We start from the raw sequence: 19,469 nt of genomic DNA, 5'->3' as shown, positions 1-19,469 counted from the left end.
GTACTTAGCCGTTTCAGAACATGCAATAAGTGCAGTACTAATCCGAGAAGAAAAAGGGGAGCAAAGAGCTGTTTACTACGTAAGCAAAACCCTAGCCGATGTAGAAACAACGTATCTACCCTTAGAGAAATTGGCACTAGCTTTAGTGATGGCTTCAAAGAAATTGAACCATTACTTCCAGGCCCATAAAATTGTGGTGCTAACAGAGCACCCCTTGAAGTCCTTACTGCAACAAGGAGACCTGATAGGAAGAATAGCCAGATGGGCAGTCACCCTAGGCTAGTATGACTTGGAGTACAGACCAAGGACAACAATCAAAGGCCAGGTTCTGGCAAACTTCGTGGTCGAGTTCACACCAGAATCCATCGAACATCGGGCTCCGTTGAGCCAGGATGAGCGATATCTAACCAAGCAAGGAGAAGCCCATGCAAAGGCAAAAAAACAAAAGAAAGAAGAAAAACTCAAACCCTGCAGCATTTACATCGGCGACTCCTTTCGATTGTTCGTTGATGGAAGTTCAAACTGACAAGGAGTGGGGGCAGGAGTAGTATTGATATCCCCAGATGGGCAGGTACTAGAATAGTCAATTCGTTTAGGGTTCAAGGCCTCAAACAATGAAGCAGAGTATGAAACACTCATTGCAGGACTGAAGTTAGAAACAACAGTGCAAGCAGATGAGGTAATAGTTTTTTGTGATTCACAACTAATAGTTAACCAGACAACTGGTAAGTTTGCAGCCCGAGATGAGCGAATGTCGGCCTACGCAAAGGAAGTCATCAGACTGTCAGCCTTATTTCAGAACTGCCGACTACTTCAAGTAAAATGAGATGACAACAGCCACGCCGATGTGTTGGCTAACCTAGCTAGTGCAGTACAACCTGGAAAAGCAAGGACAATTAACTACCTGTCGGGCCCAAGCATTGAACCAGTAACCATAGACCATGAAGCAATGTGCATAGACATGGGACCAAGCTGGATGGACGCAATTGTTGCATTCCTAAAAGAAGAAAAGTTACCAGATGACCGCAAGGAGGCACACAAGATCAAATTGAAGTCGGCAAGATTCAGTCTGACAGCAGAAGAACATCTCTACAGAAGGTCCTTCATTGGACCCCTTTTAAGGTGCGTACACCCTTTGCAGGTTGAAGATTTTCTATATGAAATCCACGAAGGAATTTGTGGAAGCCACGTTGGGGGAAGATCACTAGCTCACAGGGCCATTACTCAGGGGTATTGGTGGCCTTACATGCAAAAAGATGCAAAAGCCTACGTGAAGAAATGTGAACAATGCCAAAGGTTTGCACCCTTGATATACCAGCCAGCTGCTGACCTGAACCCTATATCCAGTCCTTGGCCATTTGCCCAATGGGGCATGGATCTCGTTGGGCAATTACCCCAAGCAACTGGACAAAGAAAGTACTTGCTGGTAGCAACAGATTACTTCACAAAATGGATAGAAGCAGAACCTCTTGCCAAGATCCGAGATGTGGATGTCAAGAACTTCATATGGAGAAACATCACCACCAGATTTGGAATTTCGAGAGCAATTGTTGCAGACAATGGAACTCAATTTGACAGCAAGCTAATCAAGAACTTCTGTGCAAAGTTCAAGATCAAAAACTACTTTTCAACCCCAAGCTTTCCACAAAGCAATGGACAAGCAGAAGCATCCAACAAAGTAATTTTGGATGGAATAAAGAAGAGGCTGCAGGCAGTAAAAGGCAAATGGGTAGACAAGTTGCCCAATGTACTCTAGGCATATCAGACTATACCAAGAAGATCAACAGGAGAATCCCCCTTCGCCATGGCTTATAGCACAGAAGCAGTCAATCCGCTGGAGATCGGCATCCCAGGAATCAGAACCCAGAGATTTGAAAACAGGACTAATGATGTATTCTTAGCCCGAGATCTGGATCTTTTAGAAGAAAGAAGAGAGAAAGCTGTAATCCAGCTTGCAGCATACCAGCAGCAACTTGCAAAAGCTTATAACAAGAAAGTCAATCCAAGAGAGTTTCAAGTCGGCGACCTAGTCTTGAGGAAAGTCGTCGGCAATAAGAAGGATCCCAGAGAAGACAAGCTTGGCCCAAACTGGGAAGGGCCCTACAGAATCATCTCGGTACTGGGTAATGGGGCATATCGACTTGAGGATAATGAGGGCAAAGAGTTGCCAAGACCTTGGAACACTTGTAATTTGAAATTTTTCTATCATTAGAATTTCTTTGTTCCTTTACCGTTTGCTGAAGTAAATAAATAAAGATTTAGTTCTCTTTTCAAGATACTTGACATTGTCTCTAAAATACATGCATAATAAGAACCCAAGCGGAACTCAAGTTCACCTTAGGGGGCAGAGAGAAGAAGAATATGTTTAACACTTGTTGAAATTTGTGGACAATTAACAAGTTGAGTTAAACCGAAATCATTTGCTTAACACTTGTTGAAATTTGTGGACAATTTACAAGTTAAATTAAGTTAAAGTCATTGTTTAACACTTGTTAAAATTTGTGGACAATTTACAAGTTGAGTTAAACCGAAATCATTGTTTAACACTTGTTGAAATTTGTGAACAATTTACAAGTTGAGTTAAACCGAAATCATTTGCTTAACACTTGTTGAAATTTGTGGACAATTTACAAGTTAAGTTAAGCCGAAATCATTGTTTAACACTTGTTGAAATTTGTGGACAATTTACAAGTTGAGTTAAACCGAAGTCATTGTTTAACACTTGTTGAAATTTGTGGAGAATTTACAAGTTGAATTAAACCGAAATCATTGTTTAACACTTGTGGACAATTTACAAGTTAAGTTAAGCCGAAATCATTGTTTAACACTTGTTGAAATTTGTGGACAATTTACAAGTTGAAGTTAAGCCGATGTCATTGTTTAGCACTTGTTGAAATTTGTCGACAATTTACAAGTTGAGTTAAACCAGTATGATGTTCAACACTTGTTAAAAGTTCACAAGTTAAGATTAAAACCAAGACGTTTGTCTATCCGAGGTGTGTCACCACGAGAACATTGTACAAAGAAGAAAAAGTATGTGAAAGACATGCAGAATATTCTAAGTACAGAATCATACAGAGGCAATAAAGAGAAGACAAGAGTGCAAGCACTTAGAAAAGAAAAGTTGTATTAGCATTCACTGAGAAAAGGGCACATCGGCCATATAAAAAGCTTACATTGTTCCAAAAGATAAAGAAGAAACAAAATACAAATAAGCAAAAGAAAAACATGAAGCCAAGACTCCTCTCCACCAATTGGTTGAATTTGAAGATCAGATGATTGTTGAGAAGACATCTCAGCAGCCTTATCCGCCACGACCTCGGCGTCAATTTTTGCAAGAGTGTCATCAAGGTTCTTATCAGCAAGGGTGGCATCGGCTGATCCCTTCACATAAGTAGCGTCTTTGTTAACCTCATCGCCTTCTTCATCCTGAGTCAAGTCTAGGACTTACTCATTCTGAAGAGGGGACTTGGCCCCATCAGCATCTTTGGATTTCCTTGCCAAAGCCTCATCCTCTTCCTCATCACCATCCTCAGACTCAGATTCACCGACATCATGACTTAGAGGTTGAGCTGGAGGGAATGGAAGAGGAATGGCATCAGCTTTCCTCAGTGGTGAGTCCTCTGGGACATTGAGTTTCTTTAGAAGGGACATCCAACCAAGGGTGAAACCCTTGTTGCATGCCTCCTTCACCTGTTGTTCGTAGGCACCTGTGACGTCAACCATGCCTTGGGCATACGCCTTCTCGTCGGCGTATTATATCTCGGCTTCTTTGGTGGCCAATGCCTCCTAAAGCTCCTTTTCGGTTTGGACCATTTTTTCCTCGGCTTCTCTCTTCTGAGACTCAGCCACTTTCCTAATAGCCTCAACAGCCTCAACCTTCTCTTCGGCATTGGTCTGAGCTTTAATTGCAACCTCGGCTTGGTCCTCCAATTTTTTCATCTTTGATTGAAGACCTTTGTTGGACTTTTGAAGAGAAGAGAACTCCTTCTTCATCTCGATCAACTTCTCCCGGTTTTCAAAAGACTGAATTGAAAAGGAATGAGCATGCTGAATAGCCTGAAAATGAACAGAGCGAAAGTTATTAGAAAATTTTCTAAGTATGAAAAAGAAAAAGTGCCAGATAAAAGACACATACTTGGACAGAACGCTGAAGCATCAAGGCATAGTTCTCAAACTCACTGAAGCCGGCGTTCCGCTCCAGATCCCCTGGCAGAAGCAGAGCAGTACTAAGCACAACGCCGACATTGATATCCTCGGCGCTATCATTGGCCATAACCGGCTTATCTTCCAAGGTTATTTCAGGGGTCCAGGGGGCAGCAGGCTTCTTAGACCCCGAGGTCGTTGCGGAAGATGACCTCGGCTTCTTTGATTTTGGCGATTCGGATGGTTGGGCTTCAGAGCGCCTCTTCCCAGCTGAAGCCTGAGATTTATCACTCTCAACCAACTTTCAGATAGACAAGGTGTCTTCAGATTCAACCTGAGCTACCTTAGCCTTTGGTTGAGCCTTCTTTATTCTTTTCGGCTTCGGTGGAGGTTGGGTTTGTGCTGGTTGATCGTCAATAGATGATGGAATGCTGGCCAGAAGATCTTTTGCAACTGGTTTTGGGCGACCCATCTCGGCAGTAGAAACTATTCGGCGTCGGCGGCGGCGCTGTGATATTGGAACCAAGTATGGAGCTGAAGTTGACGGTTGCTCGGCTGGATCAATGGTTGACCCCTGATCTGTCTGAGATGTGGATGCGGTCTGTAGAGTTGTGGCAGAAGGTGGAGAGACTCTTTTCTTCTTCCTCTTAGGGACGTCAGGCAAGGCTGACTTATAAGTTGGGATAAAGTTGAGGAGCAGAGGCGCCTTTCGTTTGTGAAGTGGCAAGTTCAGAAGTTTTTTCAAATCCTTGCTAGGATAAAAGGATTGGCGAAAATTCTTCGGTGGCTGAGGAAGAACTGCAAAAATAAAAACAGCACAGAAATCAGAACAAAAATATTGAAAACTTTATGCAAGAGGATAAAAAAGAAACTTATGAATGGTGGCCCTTACCAGCTCCTTCCCCCAAAACAGTGCGGCTTAAGGGATAAAGACGGAGGTTGTCGTTTAGCTGAAACTCCCAATTGCCCGAGACAATGAAGTAATCATCTCCAGCTCCCTTGTTGGAGTCTGGGAGGTCGGCTACAATTTTATATTCGATGGATCTCGGCTTAAGGTAATAGACATAGTCCGTGTCTTTTCTAAGACGACTCATGGTATAACAGTATTGGAAGTCGGCAAGTGTAATCCTGGCATTCTCTTATTTAACTAAGGCTATGTGTAGACGTCCCCGAACGCCCCGGGAGGAACGAGCTCCCGTTCTGTTCATTTTGGGGTCACTACAGCTCAGGACTCTCAAATTTGTCACGGTTCTAAGTCTGAACCAAAGAGTCCAAATCCGGCAAATCGTTTTGAGAAAAAACAGATTTTTGAAAGAAGTGCCAAACATGGACTGCTTTGCCAGATACAGAGTCGCCACCTAAATGTTTTTTAATGGGAAATTTAGGAAACCCTGACTCGTTTGCCTAAGGCCACGTGTCCGTCATCACCAAAGTTGCCTCGGCTCGGGAACTTGGGTACGATTGGGGAAGGTCACTTCGTGAGCACCCCCGCTCGCCCGGTCAGAGACCGGCCTCTACTAACCATGATATCAATTTTTGAAAACTTTGTGTGTCCTTATTCCGGTTATTAGCCTAGGTTACTATGTGATGCACACAGCATACAAGTATAGACTGAGTCGCCTGAATTGGAACAAAACATTTCGTGTTTGTTTGTTTGAAAATGGTTTGATGGTTCTACCCGCAGGTAGGCTAAGACGTGGATTTGCCACCCTCGGGTGGGCTTAGAAAACAATGGTTTTGCCACTATCTAGTGGGCTTAAAACAAACATTTGATGAATTGTTTCAATCCAAATAACCTAACCTTCACCCACAGGCATTCAGGCAGTTATATCACATAAGCAAATAGCCTCATGGTAAGCATGCTATTCATGGCAGTCACTCACACGCATGCAAGGATGCTAAAGCATAAAAACTCACCGAGTACTCTAAGCCAAAACAGAAACTCATTAGAAATCCATGCATGAATCCTAAGTATACAAAAATGCCTAATGCAACACATGCAAAATGCAACTATAGCAGGCTCGGCTATTCTAAACATGGCATATGAGATGCAACAGTTAACAAGTATTCAACTTTGAAATTGAAATACAATGCAGTTAGTATGATGCGCCGAGCCCGGTGCATGCAAAACAGATGAATGATGCAAACATGTTGTCATACTGTATGCTAATTGAAATATGCCCTAATCTAACCATCATAAGCAGGTAAATAAAAGGGAAGAAAGACGTGGGGTTGGAAGACATACATCACACTTACCCACACTTATTACAGTTTTGCCCTCGCACAGAGGGTCCAAATAAATATACAGTCCCAAATGAAAGAATATTACAGTCCAAATATTACAGTCCAAATAAATGTACAAATTCCTAATTAATTAACAAATTAACTAAGAAAACTGTAAAATTGGCATGCAAGCCAGGGGACTGCCTTGCTTCTGATGAATGATGCAAATTTAGGCTGCCTTGCGCGGAAATCCACCGGGATGCCCCAATTAGCCTCTGTTTAGCAGTTATTCTTAGAAAGCGTGCCAAGCTCCGAAAAGTTGCTGATTCTTCATTTTGCTGCAACAGAGAGCAGGAAAGGGGCATAGCAATGTATTTTCACGAATATATGCATGCCTCGATCCTCGTGCCACCAATCACGCATATCGATGCATGATGGCAGAGGAGTCGAAATGTGCAACTTAATATAGAATGAATGCACATGTAAACACAACAAGAACCTAACTCCATCATGGGTGATCTGGAGTGTCGGTGACTGGGAATTGAGACACGTTCCGTCACTCGGAGTACCAAACGTACCTCGTTTTCCGTGCCCGGGCTAACTCCTATCCCGAACACGATGCAATATGCATGATATGCATGAAATGCAACTAAGATACAATCCTAACATACACAATGCTATGAAAATGAGATGCCTCGAAATGCGTGCACACGAGCACGCAAACCGAGGAAATGCATGAATGCGATCTAAGATACAACTTAGTATGCACTATGCAGTGAAAATGAGATGCCTCGAAATGCGTGCACACGAGCACGCAAACTGAGGCGATGGCATACGCAATGCAACATGGACTTATACTAACATGAGAGAGCCTCAGCCACACTCACATAAGAGGCCGGTGAATGAAAATGAAGTGCCTCGAAATGCGTGCACACGGGCACGCAAACCGAGGCAATGGCATACGCAATGCAATGGCATGGAAATGGCATATAGAATGCAACATGGACTTATACTAACATGAGAGAGCCTCAGCCACACTCACATAAGAGGCCGATGAATGAAAATGAAGTGCCTCGAAATGCGTGCACACGGGCACGCAAACCGAGGCAATGGCATACCCAATGCAATAGCATGGAAAATGATATATAGAATGCAACATGGACTTATACTAACATGAGAGAGCCTCAGCCACACTCACATAAGAGGCCGATGAATGAAAATGAAGTGCCTCGAAATGCGTGCACACGGGCACGCAAACCGAGGCAATGGCATGCGCAATGCAATAGCATGGAAAATGATATGCAAACATGCCAATGGAATTTCAGCACTGAAATATGGGGGAAAACAGCCCCAAAATGAGGCGAAAACACACCCGATGCATGGAATCTCTCCCGAAATGCAAATTAGGCGCATAGAATGAACTACAGCTATACAAAGCATGCATAATTGGAACATGGGATGACAAGACAGAAGAAAGGCAGCCTCAAAATAAATATTTTTTCAGTTTATGGCATGGCCAAACAGCAAACAAAGATAGGGCAACAATGGCATGCAAAAATGGCCCTAAACATGAGATTATGAAGCAACTCACAGCTGCTAACTCCAAATAGGTTAGGGCCCTTCAACAACATTGAAGAGGGGCCAAAAATAAGCCACTTTACAGAACTGTAAAAACCCTAAAAACAAACATAGATATGGCTAAGCTCTTATGCAAGAAAAAGGGCCAAAAGGTGGCCAAAGAGGCAAGTGATATATGCAAAGCCCAAAATGAAAAATTCCCTTCTACAACATTGAAGAGGGACAAAAAATATGCATATTTACAGAACTGTAAAAACCCCAAAACAGTATACAAACATGCTAGAAATGCAATGCAAAATGAGGCTCAAAAGTGGCTATAACACAAAGTATACAAAATATTCATCAAACAGCCAAAGACCCTAAATATAATATGAAGAATGGGCCAAAATAAGACTATTTTTAGTTCTGTAAAATGACCAAAAACCGAAGCATAATAGGCTGCCAAAGCTTGCAAGAAAAGGGGACCAAGGAGGGATATTGAAGCAAGTGCAATATGGGGGGCTCAAACAGGGTTGAGCCCTTAAGAAAAAGTGAAAAAGAGCTCAAAAGAATGCCACTTTCAGTTGGGGCCGGAGCTCAAAACAATAAGCATGTATGGCTAAGAAATGTTGCAAAATTAAGCTCAAAAGAGGGGAAATAGGACTTACCTTTGAAGACAAGTCTTTGATGCTTCTTGGCTTGAGTTTGCAGCACCCTTAGGCCTTGGAGAACACCTTCAAACTTCTGGAATGGAGGATGGAAGGGTGGGGGTTGGTGGTGTAGAAGAAATGGTGGTGTTGGACTTGGAGTTTTTCAAGGAAATGAGAGAGATGGAGGAGGATTTTGTATGCAACCTTGAAGGTGATTTCTTCTAACCCTCAATACCAATGTTTGCAGCTGGTTATAAGGACCAAAAGGAGGGGGAGCATGGAAGGAAAGGGTGGGGGAAAAGGACCAAGGTTTGCCCCCAAGAAATATCCCCCGGATTGAGATATTTTCTGGGGCATACAGCTATACAGCTGTAAAGTGTGCAATGCAAGGAACATGGCCGGCCACCTTTTGGACTTGCAGGTGGCCGGCCGGCCACCTCCCCTAGCCGGCCGGCTAGGGGTCAAAAAGGTCAACCTGCTTTAGTGGCCGGCCACCACAAAAAGGTGGCCTCCCAGGTCTCCTCTTCACAACCCTGTGGTTCGAATTTGGAAACTCTAAAACAGGAGAGAGAACAAGCCATTTTGAGGAGGGGTTCAAAAGGTTCAAATGGAATTAATGGCCGGCCATAAACTTTTAGGGTCCTCCCATGTGTGTACATCACAAATATGTGGTTTGGGGTTGAAGAAAATGGCTCCAAGGTGTTCAACATTGGCTCGGAAGTGAGAAAAACGGATGTCGGAGGGCGAAAATGGAATATAATTGGTTGCCAAGATAATTGCTGGCCTCTCACCCTCCAATGACCTTCCTGGTGATGAAACAGAGGCACCTGCCAAAAATGAACGAAAACCGATGCAAAACGAATGCTCTGGGGCCAAAACACGCAGTTCGGGTTCCCGAAAATGGGCTGCCAAGCACCGAAAGTGGCGTTCGGCCACGAAGTGGGTTTCTCAGACCCCAGTGTCCCTTGAAAGGGAGAAAATAAGATGTATGCCAAAATTTAGAGCAAATGGAGATGGTTAAGCGGTCCCGAACCGAGGCACACGGCCAACGGTCCCGAAAAACCGGAAACTGGGCTCCGAAATGGGCAAAATGGCCTACGGCCACCGAATGTAGCCCACGGCCACTGAGAGATGGTCTACGGGACCTCTCCCTCCCCTCAGGAAAAGAAACAGAGAAAACCGAGTCTGGTTCGCAAACCGAGGCAAGGCAAAGAAGAGGGTTCGGAAGTCCGGAGGCAGGGCTCACGGCCGCGACTCTAAGACTTCTGAACGAGCACGATATGCAACGTCACCGAGCGCTCAATCGGTGATGTCTGAGTCTTAAGGTCGGTCAAAAATGGGGTGTCTACAGTTGCCCCTCTTTGACAGAACTCGGAAGTCACAAGTGACGGGAGTGAATGTCAAAGCCCAGAGACGACCCATTTTTGACAAGGCCGAAGACTTAGACTAACATACAAAATAGCGAAGAAATGTGCCCGCAGGCATGCCCGCAGGCAGGGGCAAAATGCAACCGACAATGCGAGCAGCCGAACATAACTTATGATTATGCAAAGAAAGCTGTAATGAAGCATACCATGTAACAGTTTTTAAGCAAGAATGCAAAGCAACAACTATATTTCATGCATTGAAGAATGAGGAGAATTGCTCAATTCTCGTCGCGTCTCACAGGGAGAAGATACGATACCTGCGCGATTCGTCTGGTCACACCAGCCTCAAATGAACCGTACATACAATGTCATGCCTGATGGTGCTGGGGATCTCCCGCTTCTTCTTGGTTGAACTGCAGGTACTACTTTTCTCCCTGACTATGGTCGCAGCTTTCCCTATTCTCCAACAGGGTGACAGACTAGGTTGGATCAGTATCTAGAATTGAGGTGCATACAGATGCTATCTCAATCTATGGGGCTGCCATACAGATTTGAAGCCGAGGATATACCCCTGGGTATTTAAACCAGACTTTAGTCTCGGAAATCCCAAACCTTTGCGTTCTAGGCATAAGCCATTCGAACTCTAGTTTCCACCGTCTCAGTTGGTCTCCTAGGAACTCACCGCAAACACAGGCAGGTGGCTATACCAGACCACCGAAAGTCGTTCGGGCACGACAAACACCAAAGGAATTGCACCTTTAGAGGATTTAAGGTCTCCTAGACCGGGGGAGTGCACAAGACAGTGCGATACAGAGTGAATGCACAAAACAGTGCTAAACAGATAAGGTGCGCGAGATAGCGCGATACAATGCACTAACAAGTACAGGTGAGATGCGCAAGATAGCGCGATGGAATGCGTGCAAAATACAAGTAAGGCGCACAAAACAGTGCAATGCGCAAGAAAGCGCGAGTGATTTGAAATGCACAAGACAGTGCGAGTGATTCGAAATGCACAAGAAAGTGCGATTGAGGTGCGTAAAATAGCGCGAAATGTAAACTGCACAAAACAGTGCGATACCCAAAACGGCGCGAGTGATTTTGAAATGCACTAGACAGTGCGATACGCTAAATAGCGCGATTGATTTGAAATGCACTAGACAGTGCGATACGCTAAACAGCGCGATTGATTTGAAATGCACTAGACAGTGCGATACGCTAAACAGCGCGATTGATTTGAAATGCACAAGACTGTGCGATGAGGGTACGCAAAATAGCGTGAATGATAGACTGCACAAAACAGTGCGATGGAGGTGCGCAACATAGCGCGAATGAGAAACTGCACAAAACAGTGCGATTGAGGTGCGCAACATAGCGCGAATGATAATTTACACAAAACAGTGCGATGGAGGTGCGCAACATAGCGCGAATGAGAAACTGCACAAAATAGTGCGATTGAGGTGCGCAACATAGCACGAATGATAATTTACACAAAACAGTGCGATGGAGGTGCGCAACATAGCGCGAATGAGAAACTGCACAAAACAGTGCGATTGAGGTGCGCAACATAGCGCGAATGATAATTTACACAAAACAGTGCGATGGAGGTGCGCAACATAGCGCGAATGAGAAACTGCACAAAACAGTGCGATTGAGGTACGCAACATAGCGCGAATGATAAGCTGCACAAAACAGTGCGATTGAGGTGCGCAACATAGCGCGAATGATAAACTGCACAAAACAGTGCGATTGAATGCATCTTCGATGCAAGTATGGAAGCACATTCTATGCAATATTGAAAGCAAGCAAATTCTATGCATGAACCATAACGATGCGCGGCACGCATGCAACAATAGTGCATAAGAAAGTTCACATTCTATGCAATGGAGGAGCATCAAATATGTACTCTGGTGCCTCTGATTTACCTCTTAGAGGACTTCACAACATACTCAGCTCAAAAGGGCACACCCTGTTCAAATTGGCGAGAGATAACATCTATATGTAAAACCCTCGGGTGTTGCTTGGACCGTCATTCTGACTTGAAGCAGGCTTACACTTGAGGTAGAGGCACACTCATACTTCGGAGCATTGACAAGGCTTTGAAAAGATACATCCTGAATACAATCACAAAATTTGCTGAAGGTAAAACACACTCAGATGCTTCCATTTTCCCTCTTTTCTTTTGCTTTACAGTCCGGAACCCATGTAGCTTCAGATAGGTCCTGGTTTTACTATTCTAACATGACCTGGGTTGAACCCTGCGGCTTTATGAAAGAACTGATCCTTTTTTGCACAAATGTGGAGAACGACATGGCACTCTGAGCACAAAACGATTTTTGAAATTGAAATGAGAAATGGGTTCTCAACCGGGTACTGAGCCTACAACTGACCACAGCCAAAACGACTCAACAATGGAAAACAAAGGTAGAACGACCTAAACACAACTCAACAAAGGAAAAACAAGGTAAAATGACCTAAACACATTGAGTAACACTCGAAGCGACTCAAAACAAGAATCGAGACAGACAAAATAAAACACAAGACTCAAATGTGCACATGGAGCCTGTTTCCCCAAGTATTGTTTCCCACCCTTTCTCATTTGTGATTCTCACATCGCTCGGCCCTCAGGCTCTGTTTTTCTGAAAAAGCCATTTTCTCACTTTTTCTCTCAACGCACATCTCTCTATTATTTAATCTCTCATTTTTCATCCCTCCCCTGGGTGGTCGATGGATAAACAGCAAATTGTGGGCTCGTGCCCCTAGCATTCTACTAGATTCTCTTTGTTCCGCTCACAGCTAGTGAATTCTTCCCACGGCAAGGTTGCGCTATAACTGGGTGTGTAGCAAATCTGCAGTTAACATCAGTTGATGATGCTTTGCTGGGGAGTTTGGACGTGATAAGATCTGTCCAGATGATGGAGTGGAATATCTTGCCCCATTCTAGTTCGTGCTTCGCACTTGGCTTGATACCTCGTTGTTTGGAGGATGTGAGAGCTTTCTGCCCTTTGTTGTGCCCTTTTCTGGCGAATACGGTGCCCTTTCCGACAAGTAGAGTGCCCTCTCTGGCAAGTATTTTGACAAAGGGGAAAAGACAGAATACCTGACTCAATTGTGCCCCTAGTTCATCATTTTGACCATTTTTGTTTTAGTTTTCTCCTAAAAAATTTTGGCCAAAATGAGAGTTAGATCAACATGCTTGTTCAATTTTCTGATTTAAAATCATGCAAGTCAGGCCATGAGCACTGAAAATTTTCCTCTTTTGGGTCCAAGAAATGGTCCAGTTTTGAAAATGGAATACTTTTCGAGAAGATTAGTCAACCTCGGTAAAAATTCTCAAAAACTATTTCGCAAACGACCACTGCTGAACGAGCACGGAACCTATCCTTGAGATGCACAACCTTAGATCCGAAGGAAAATTGCCCCTTTCCTGAAGGACACTGCATGGCAACGGAAAGTTGCCCCTTGTTTGAACGGCACTGCAGCGCATTGAATGGCAACGGAAAGTTGCCCCTTGTCTGGATGGCACCGCAGCGCATTGTAGGCAGTCCTCAGAGTGACGAACACAACCAAATCCTCAGATACAGAGAAGACAAAGATGACCAGAACCATCGCATGGACACAATCGAATTGGAAGTGTCTATGGCTGGTCTTCAAAATGAAGTTGCCTACGTATCCCAAAGATGGGAATCAAGCCTCACGTAGTTCGGGGTTAAGGTACACTCGGGTATTAACCTCTCCTTTTTAGGCTCTAACTTTTGCCAAGGCGCCCGTTGCGGGTTTTCGACCTTGCGAGCTTTGTTCTTCTTTTCTTTTCAATTCTTTTCATTTCTTTTTCCTTTTTTTGATTTTTTTTTATTCTTTTTTTTTTTTTTTGCATCTTTCTTTTTTTGTTCTCTTTTTTTGTTTTCTTTTGCATTTTTTGTATTGCTTCTTTTTTTTTGTATTTTTCTCTTGCTCTAACTTTTGCCTGGGTCGCCCTTCCGGGTTTTCGGCCCAGCGAGCCTCTCAAGGGTAAAAGTATAGCTTTGTCCATGCCAAATGGTTTTGAGACCTCAAATCCGTCTGAATCCAGGAGAGTGATTGCTGTTCGCTGACAATGCAGGAGTCCATCCCATGGGGGCTGAATTTGCCCCTAGTGTTGTGGATAGCAACTCAGTTGTTCTTCAGGAATACTTTCTTCTTTCTTCTCTTCTGGGGTTTGGCATTCTTGCCGATCTTTGTTGATTTGCAGAATGATCCATCTTCAGCTCTTCGAGCACAATCTGGCATCTTTTGCCCCTAGTTCAAGGGGTGCTTCTGATCTAGCTTTGCAAGCTTCTTTTGGTGACATCTGATCTCCTTGATCTGACTTCCCTGCCCCTAATTCATGAGCTGCTTCAAATCAGGCCACACAGGCCTCACATTGTGGTTGATCATTGAACCTTCTGAATCCAAGTTCAAGGTTTGAAAATGAGGGGTCGAGTCTCGAGGCTGAGAGCGATCCTAGGCTACACAATCTCAAGAGCGATTCCACACAGGTCTTCGCAGGATCGCGCAAAACATTTTTTTTTTTTTAAATCTTTTAAGAGAGCGACTAGTCGCTCATGCTGAAGACAGTGTGAGACCAATCTGGATCAAGCCAGGATCCTTCTCAGTACTCACATTAACAAGCATGATCTCAATCATTAAAGGCTTAGCATGCCTCTCTTTCTCTCAAATGATCAAATTTTTGCAAAAACCCGAGAAATTCCTTCATCTTCGTTTTCATCACAATGTTCAAAAACAGCTTCGAAAAACTTAGGTCAACGCAATGACTTAAAAGCACAGAGAAGCAGGTGAAATGCACTGTCGTTCCATTCGACTTTCTGGTACAACTGACACAAGACAGAAGTAAGCACAAAAGCATGAAAAACCACTGCTGTTTCATTCAAATCTGTTGGTACAACTGGCTCCAAGGCAGAAACAGACTCACAAGGAAGCGAAAAGACAGACGCAAAACAAAATAATGATATCCGAGGTAACACCCCCGGAATCATCCGACTTCTGTACAACAGGACTGACTCGATACAACAAGACAGACCCTACTGACTCAGTAAGAAAAGACTGACTCTGTACAAAATAACAAGACTGACCCAATACCCAGGTCAGAAAGCACAAAAGCTAGCATTCGCAAATGCTCAAAACAGTGCATGCCATCCACCATATCTGGAGTAAACTGAGCGCTGCCCGCAGGTGGTTCATCCCTCCAATCACATTATCCCCCAAGTTCACTGAACAAGTGCCGATAGACTTTGCAGGACTTGGTGCGGGGATGACCCCATTGTCGATCAGATCTTGTATTTCGTGGCGGAGACGAAAGCACATGTCAATGTCATGGCCAGCTCGCTGATGGAAGGCACAGTAGTCGGCTGGGTTGTGCGAGAGAGGGAGGTTCTTTGGTAATGGCTGCGGCTCCAGGGGCTTCAAATCCCCCTCTCTAATCAAGATCCTAAAGGCCGCTGATAGAGACATGTATAGTGGTGCGAACACCCTCTGGCCTCGAGGTGGGTATTTTGAGGTTTGTGGATTTTTACTGGGCGCACCAGCAAAGGGATTGGCAGGTGCTGGCCTAGTTTGCCGATCTCTTCTGAGTGGAAGATTAGAGATAGCAGGATCGTCTCTGGTATGACAGTCCTTCTCCCGATGTTCCCTTTGATTCAGACCGCCCCCAACTTGAACAGCGAAAGTGTCATCCACAGCTTTTGCAACAACTGCAAGGACTTGCTCTTTGTTCAATCCCTCGGCTTTCAAAGCCTCAACAGCCAACAGAAGATGTTCATTGGGATCCATGTTCGCCCCTATCTTGTTTTCATCACTCGCCTCCACTTGGTCAAGGGATCGGTCTTCTTCAAATGCAGCCCGTCTCAAGATTGGGGAGCTTTTTGACATGAAGTTCCCGGTATGTGGTGTGGTCGATGATGGAGCCAATGTCCCGGAGGCCAGATCCGTCACGGTTTTTTGAAGATCTTTAATCATTCCCATCAACTCAGAAGTAGTGGGTTCACGGGTTTGAGATGGTTGAGGTTCAGGTGCACCCATCATGCATAAGTCTATGCTTTCTGGGATAAACACCTCAGGCTTGGGTAGATGGGCCGGGGTGATGTATATGCTGGGGTCAAAGGTGGATGGCAGTATGTGGATGTGATTGAGGTAGGCAGGAGATGTTTGGTCATTGGGGTCTGAAGGTGGAGCTATCGTCCGGTTGTCGATGAGATTTTGGATCTCATGACGAAGGCGGTAGCAACGGTCGGTGCCATGACCGCGCTGTTGATGGTACACACAGTACTTGGCGGGGTTATGTCTGGCTGGGAGTGGGTCGGGAAGAGGTTGAGGATCGAGGGGTTTGAGATGCCCTTTTTCCATCAAGACTTTTAGTGCGCTAGTCAGGCTCATATAGAGGGGGGTGAAAGTTCTACCCTGAGCTCGGGCTGGGCCAGCTGTTTGTAGGCTTGGTTTGGCAAAAGGGTCGGCTGTGGCAACTGTATTGATTTCGGCGGGTTTGGGAATAGCGCTACTACCAGCATTGGCACTCCCTGAAATCACCCTCCTTGTCAGTTCCCTTGTCCTGGGAATGATCCCGCTGTTGAACGCATTCTCGACTTGAACCCCCAGTTCATGCAAAACTTTTGAAAGTGAATAGTGGAGCGACTATCAACTTTTGCAACATATCATGCTCGAGGTTTCGGACCATCATCTGCACTTGATCCCTCTCAGAAAGGCGACGATCTGTCATTTGTGCTGCCTTTGCTCTCCACCTTGCAACGAATTCCACAAAATGCTCTGCTGGGTTCTGGCGAGTTGCTTCAAGCTCTTGGATGGTCATTTCAACTTGGGTATTGTAGGAATATTGATTGACAAAGGCCTCAGCCAGGTCTTCCCAGTTTTGTTTCACTGTATCCTCCAATTTGGCATACCAAGTGGCTGCTACACCCGACAGGGTTCTTCCATACAGAGAGAGTTTCTGTGGCTTAGTCAGACCCATCGGCTTTAGGACATCTAAGAAAAGTCGGATATGTACCATTGGATCTCCAGACCCGTCGAAACGGTCGATATATGGCATTTTGAATTTGTCTGGGAGCCGTACGGCAGACTCGGTGTACCCATCCTCATTGTCGGGAATGGAATTAAGGCCCTGTGCCTTTTTGAACTGCTTCTCAAGGTTTGCAATTTTCACTGCAATCAGATTGAACTCATCAACATGAAAGGGTTGAGTTCTCTCATTAGGCTGCACTAGGGGTCTGAGCACCTGAGCTTGAGCCAACCCTTCTCGAGGATTCAGACACTGCAAATCTTCAACTGGCGGAATTGGGTCAAAGTTCGGCTGGGGTCCCAAAGCTGGATGTGAGGCAGACGTCCCAGATGGGCACTGCATTTCAATACTGGTCTCAGCCTGCATGGCAGTTCCCTGATTTAGCGCTGCTGTCACAGTCGCAAATTCTTCCGAACCTTGTGCCATCACGGTCTGCTGAGTCTGAACAAAGGTGATGTGACTGGCGACTGACAGATTAGATGAACAGATGAGCCCTGACCGGCTTTTCTTTACCTTGCCTCAGCGAAAGAACACTGATTACCCTTGAACTGAATCTCTAACCTGACAAAGTCTATCAGCACAAGTTCGATGAACCTCGGGGGATATCGGAGCCTTCTAAAGCTATGGTTCCCAGACTACCTTGCAAAAGAGAAAACAGACAGCATCTTAGCCTGATTCCATCTGAACAGATACGAGCATAGTTGAATGAGTGTGCCCTCTACTGAATTCTGCCCCAAAATTCGACCTCAAAATCTGAGTCTGATACCCACAGGTAAAGCTGACTCCCGAATACTGATAGTAATGCCCGCAGGCCTGATGCCCAGACTTGCAAACTGATACATGCATTCCTGTAGAGACGCACTCTAAAGCACATAGCAGATAAGTGAGAGCCAAAACACCCCTATGTTGGGGTAGGGTTTCCCTGTCCTATTTTGTCAGGAGCTAGGGTTTCATTACGCATGCAGTGGTTTCAAACAACCTATAAACGGGTAAGCAACCTGTCCTAGTTTGGATTGGTCACTATGGATCCGAATATGTACTAGGTCGAATGGTCAAAAAGGGTGCCCCGGTAAAACCGGGGTTTGTGTTCCCATACTGGCAGAGCCCACAACCGGTCAGCCTTATGGTCATGCCTTGACAAGACAAGCCTCCGGCAAACCGTTCAGGAATAGCAGATGGCAAACACGGTGTCCTAGGTGCACCAATGCAAATGCAATGCAAAGAAACACATAAGTGTAGTCAAAAACAGATATCATGAGTTCGAGTCAAGTTCTCTAAATCCCCAGCAGAGTCGCCAGAAACTGTAGACGTCCCCGAACGCCCCGGGAGGAACGAGCTCCCGTTCTGTTCATTTTGGGGTCACTACAGCTCAGGACTCTCAAATTTGTCACGGTTCTAAGTCTGAACCAAAGAGTCCAAATCCGGCAAATCGTTTTGAGAAAAAACAGATTTTTGAAAGAAGTGCTAAACATGGACTGCTTTGCCAGATACAGAGTCGCCACCTAAATGTTTTTTAATGGGAAATTTAGGAAACCCTGACTCGTTTGCCTAAGGCCACGTGTCCGTCATCACCAAAGTTGCCTCGGCTCGGGAACTTGGGTACGATTGGGGAAGGTCACTTCGTGAGCACCCCTGCTCGCCCGGTCAGAGACCGGCCTCTACTAACCATGATATCAATTTTTGAAAACTTTGTGTGTCCTTATTCCGGTTATTAGCCTAGGTTACTATGTGATGCACACAACATACAAGTATAGACTGAGTCGCCTGAATTGGAACAAAACATTTCGTGTTTGTTTGTTTGAAAATGGTTTGATGGTGCTACCCGCAGGTAGGCTAAGACGTGGATTTGCCACCCTCGGGTGGGCTTAGAAAACAATGGTTTTGCCACTATCTAGTGGGCTTAAAACAAACATTTGATGAATTGTTTCAATCCAAATAACCCAACCTTCACCCACAGTCATTCAGGCAGTTATATCACATAAGCAAATAGCCTCATGGTAAGCATGCTATTCATGGCAGTCACTCACACGCATGCAAGGATGCTAAAGCATAAAAACTCACCGAGTACTCTAAGCCAAAACAGAAACTCATTAGAAATCCATGAAAGAATCCTAAGTATACAAAAATGCCTAATGCAACACATGCAAAATGCAACTATAGCAGGCTCGGCTATTCTAAACATGGCATATGAGATGCAACAGTTAACAAGTATTTGTAGATGTCCCCGAACGCCCTGGGAGGATGAGTCCCATTCTGTTCATTTGGGGTTACTACAGTTCGGACTCGACTTGTGTCACGGTTCTTAATCTGAACCAAAGAGTCCAAATCTGGCAAATCGTTTTGAGAAATAGATTTTTGAAAAAGTAGTGCCAAACATGGACTGCTTTGCCAGATACAGAGTCGCCACCTAAATATTTTAAAATGGGGAAATTTAGGAAACCCTGACTCGGTGCCGAAGGCCACATGTCCGTCATCACCGGA

This window comes from Camellia sinensis, chromosome 1, assembly GCF_055761805.1.
Source record: "Camellia sinensis isolate YWXY chromosome 1, ASM5576180v1, whole genome shotgun sequence".
Taxonomy (NCBI): domain Eukaryota; kingdom Viridiplantae; phylum Streptophyta; class Magnoliopsida; order Ericales; family Theaceae; genus Camellia; species Camellia sinensis.
The sequence above is the reverse complement of the archived record's forward strand: the minus strand, read 5'-3'. Positions refer to the sequence as shown.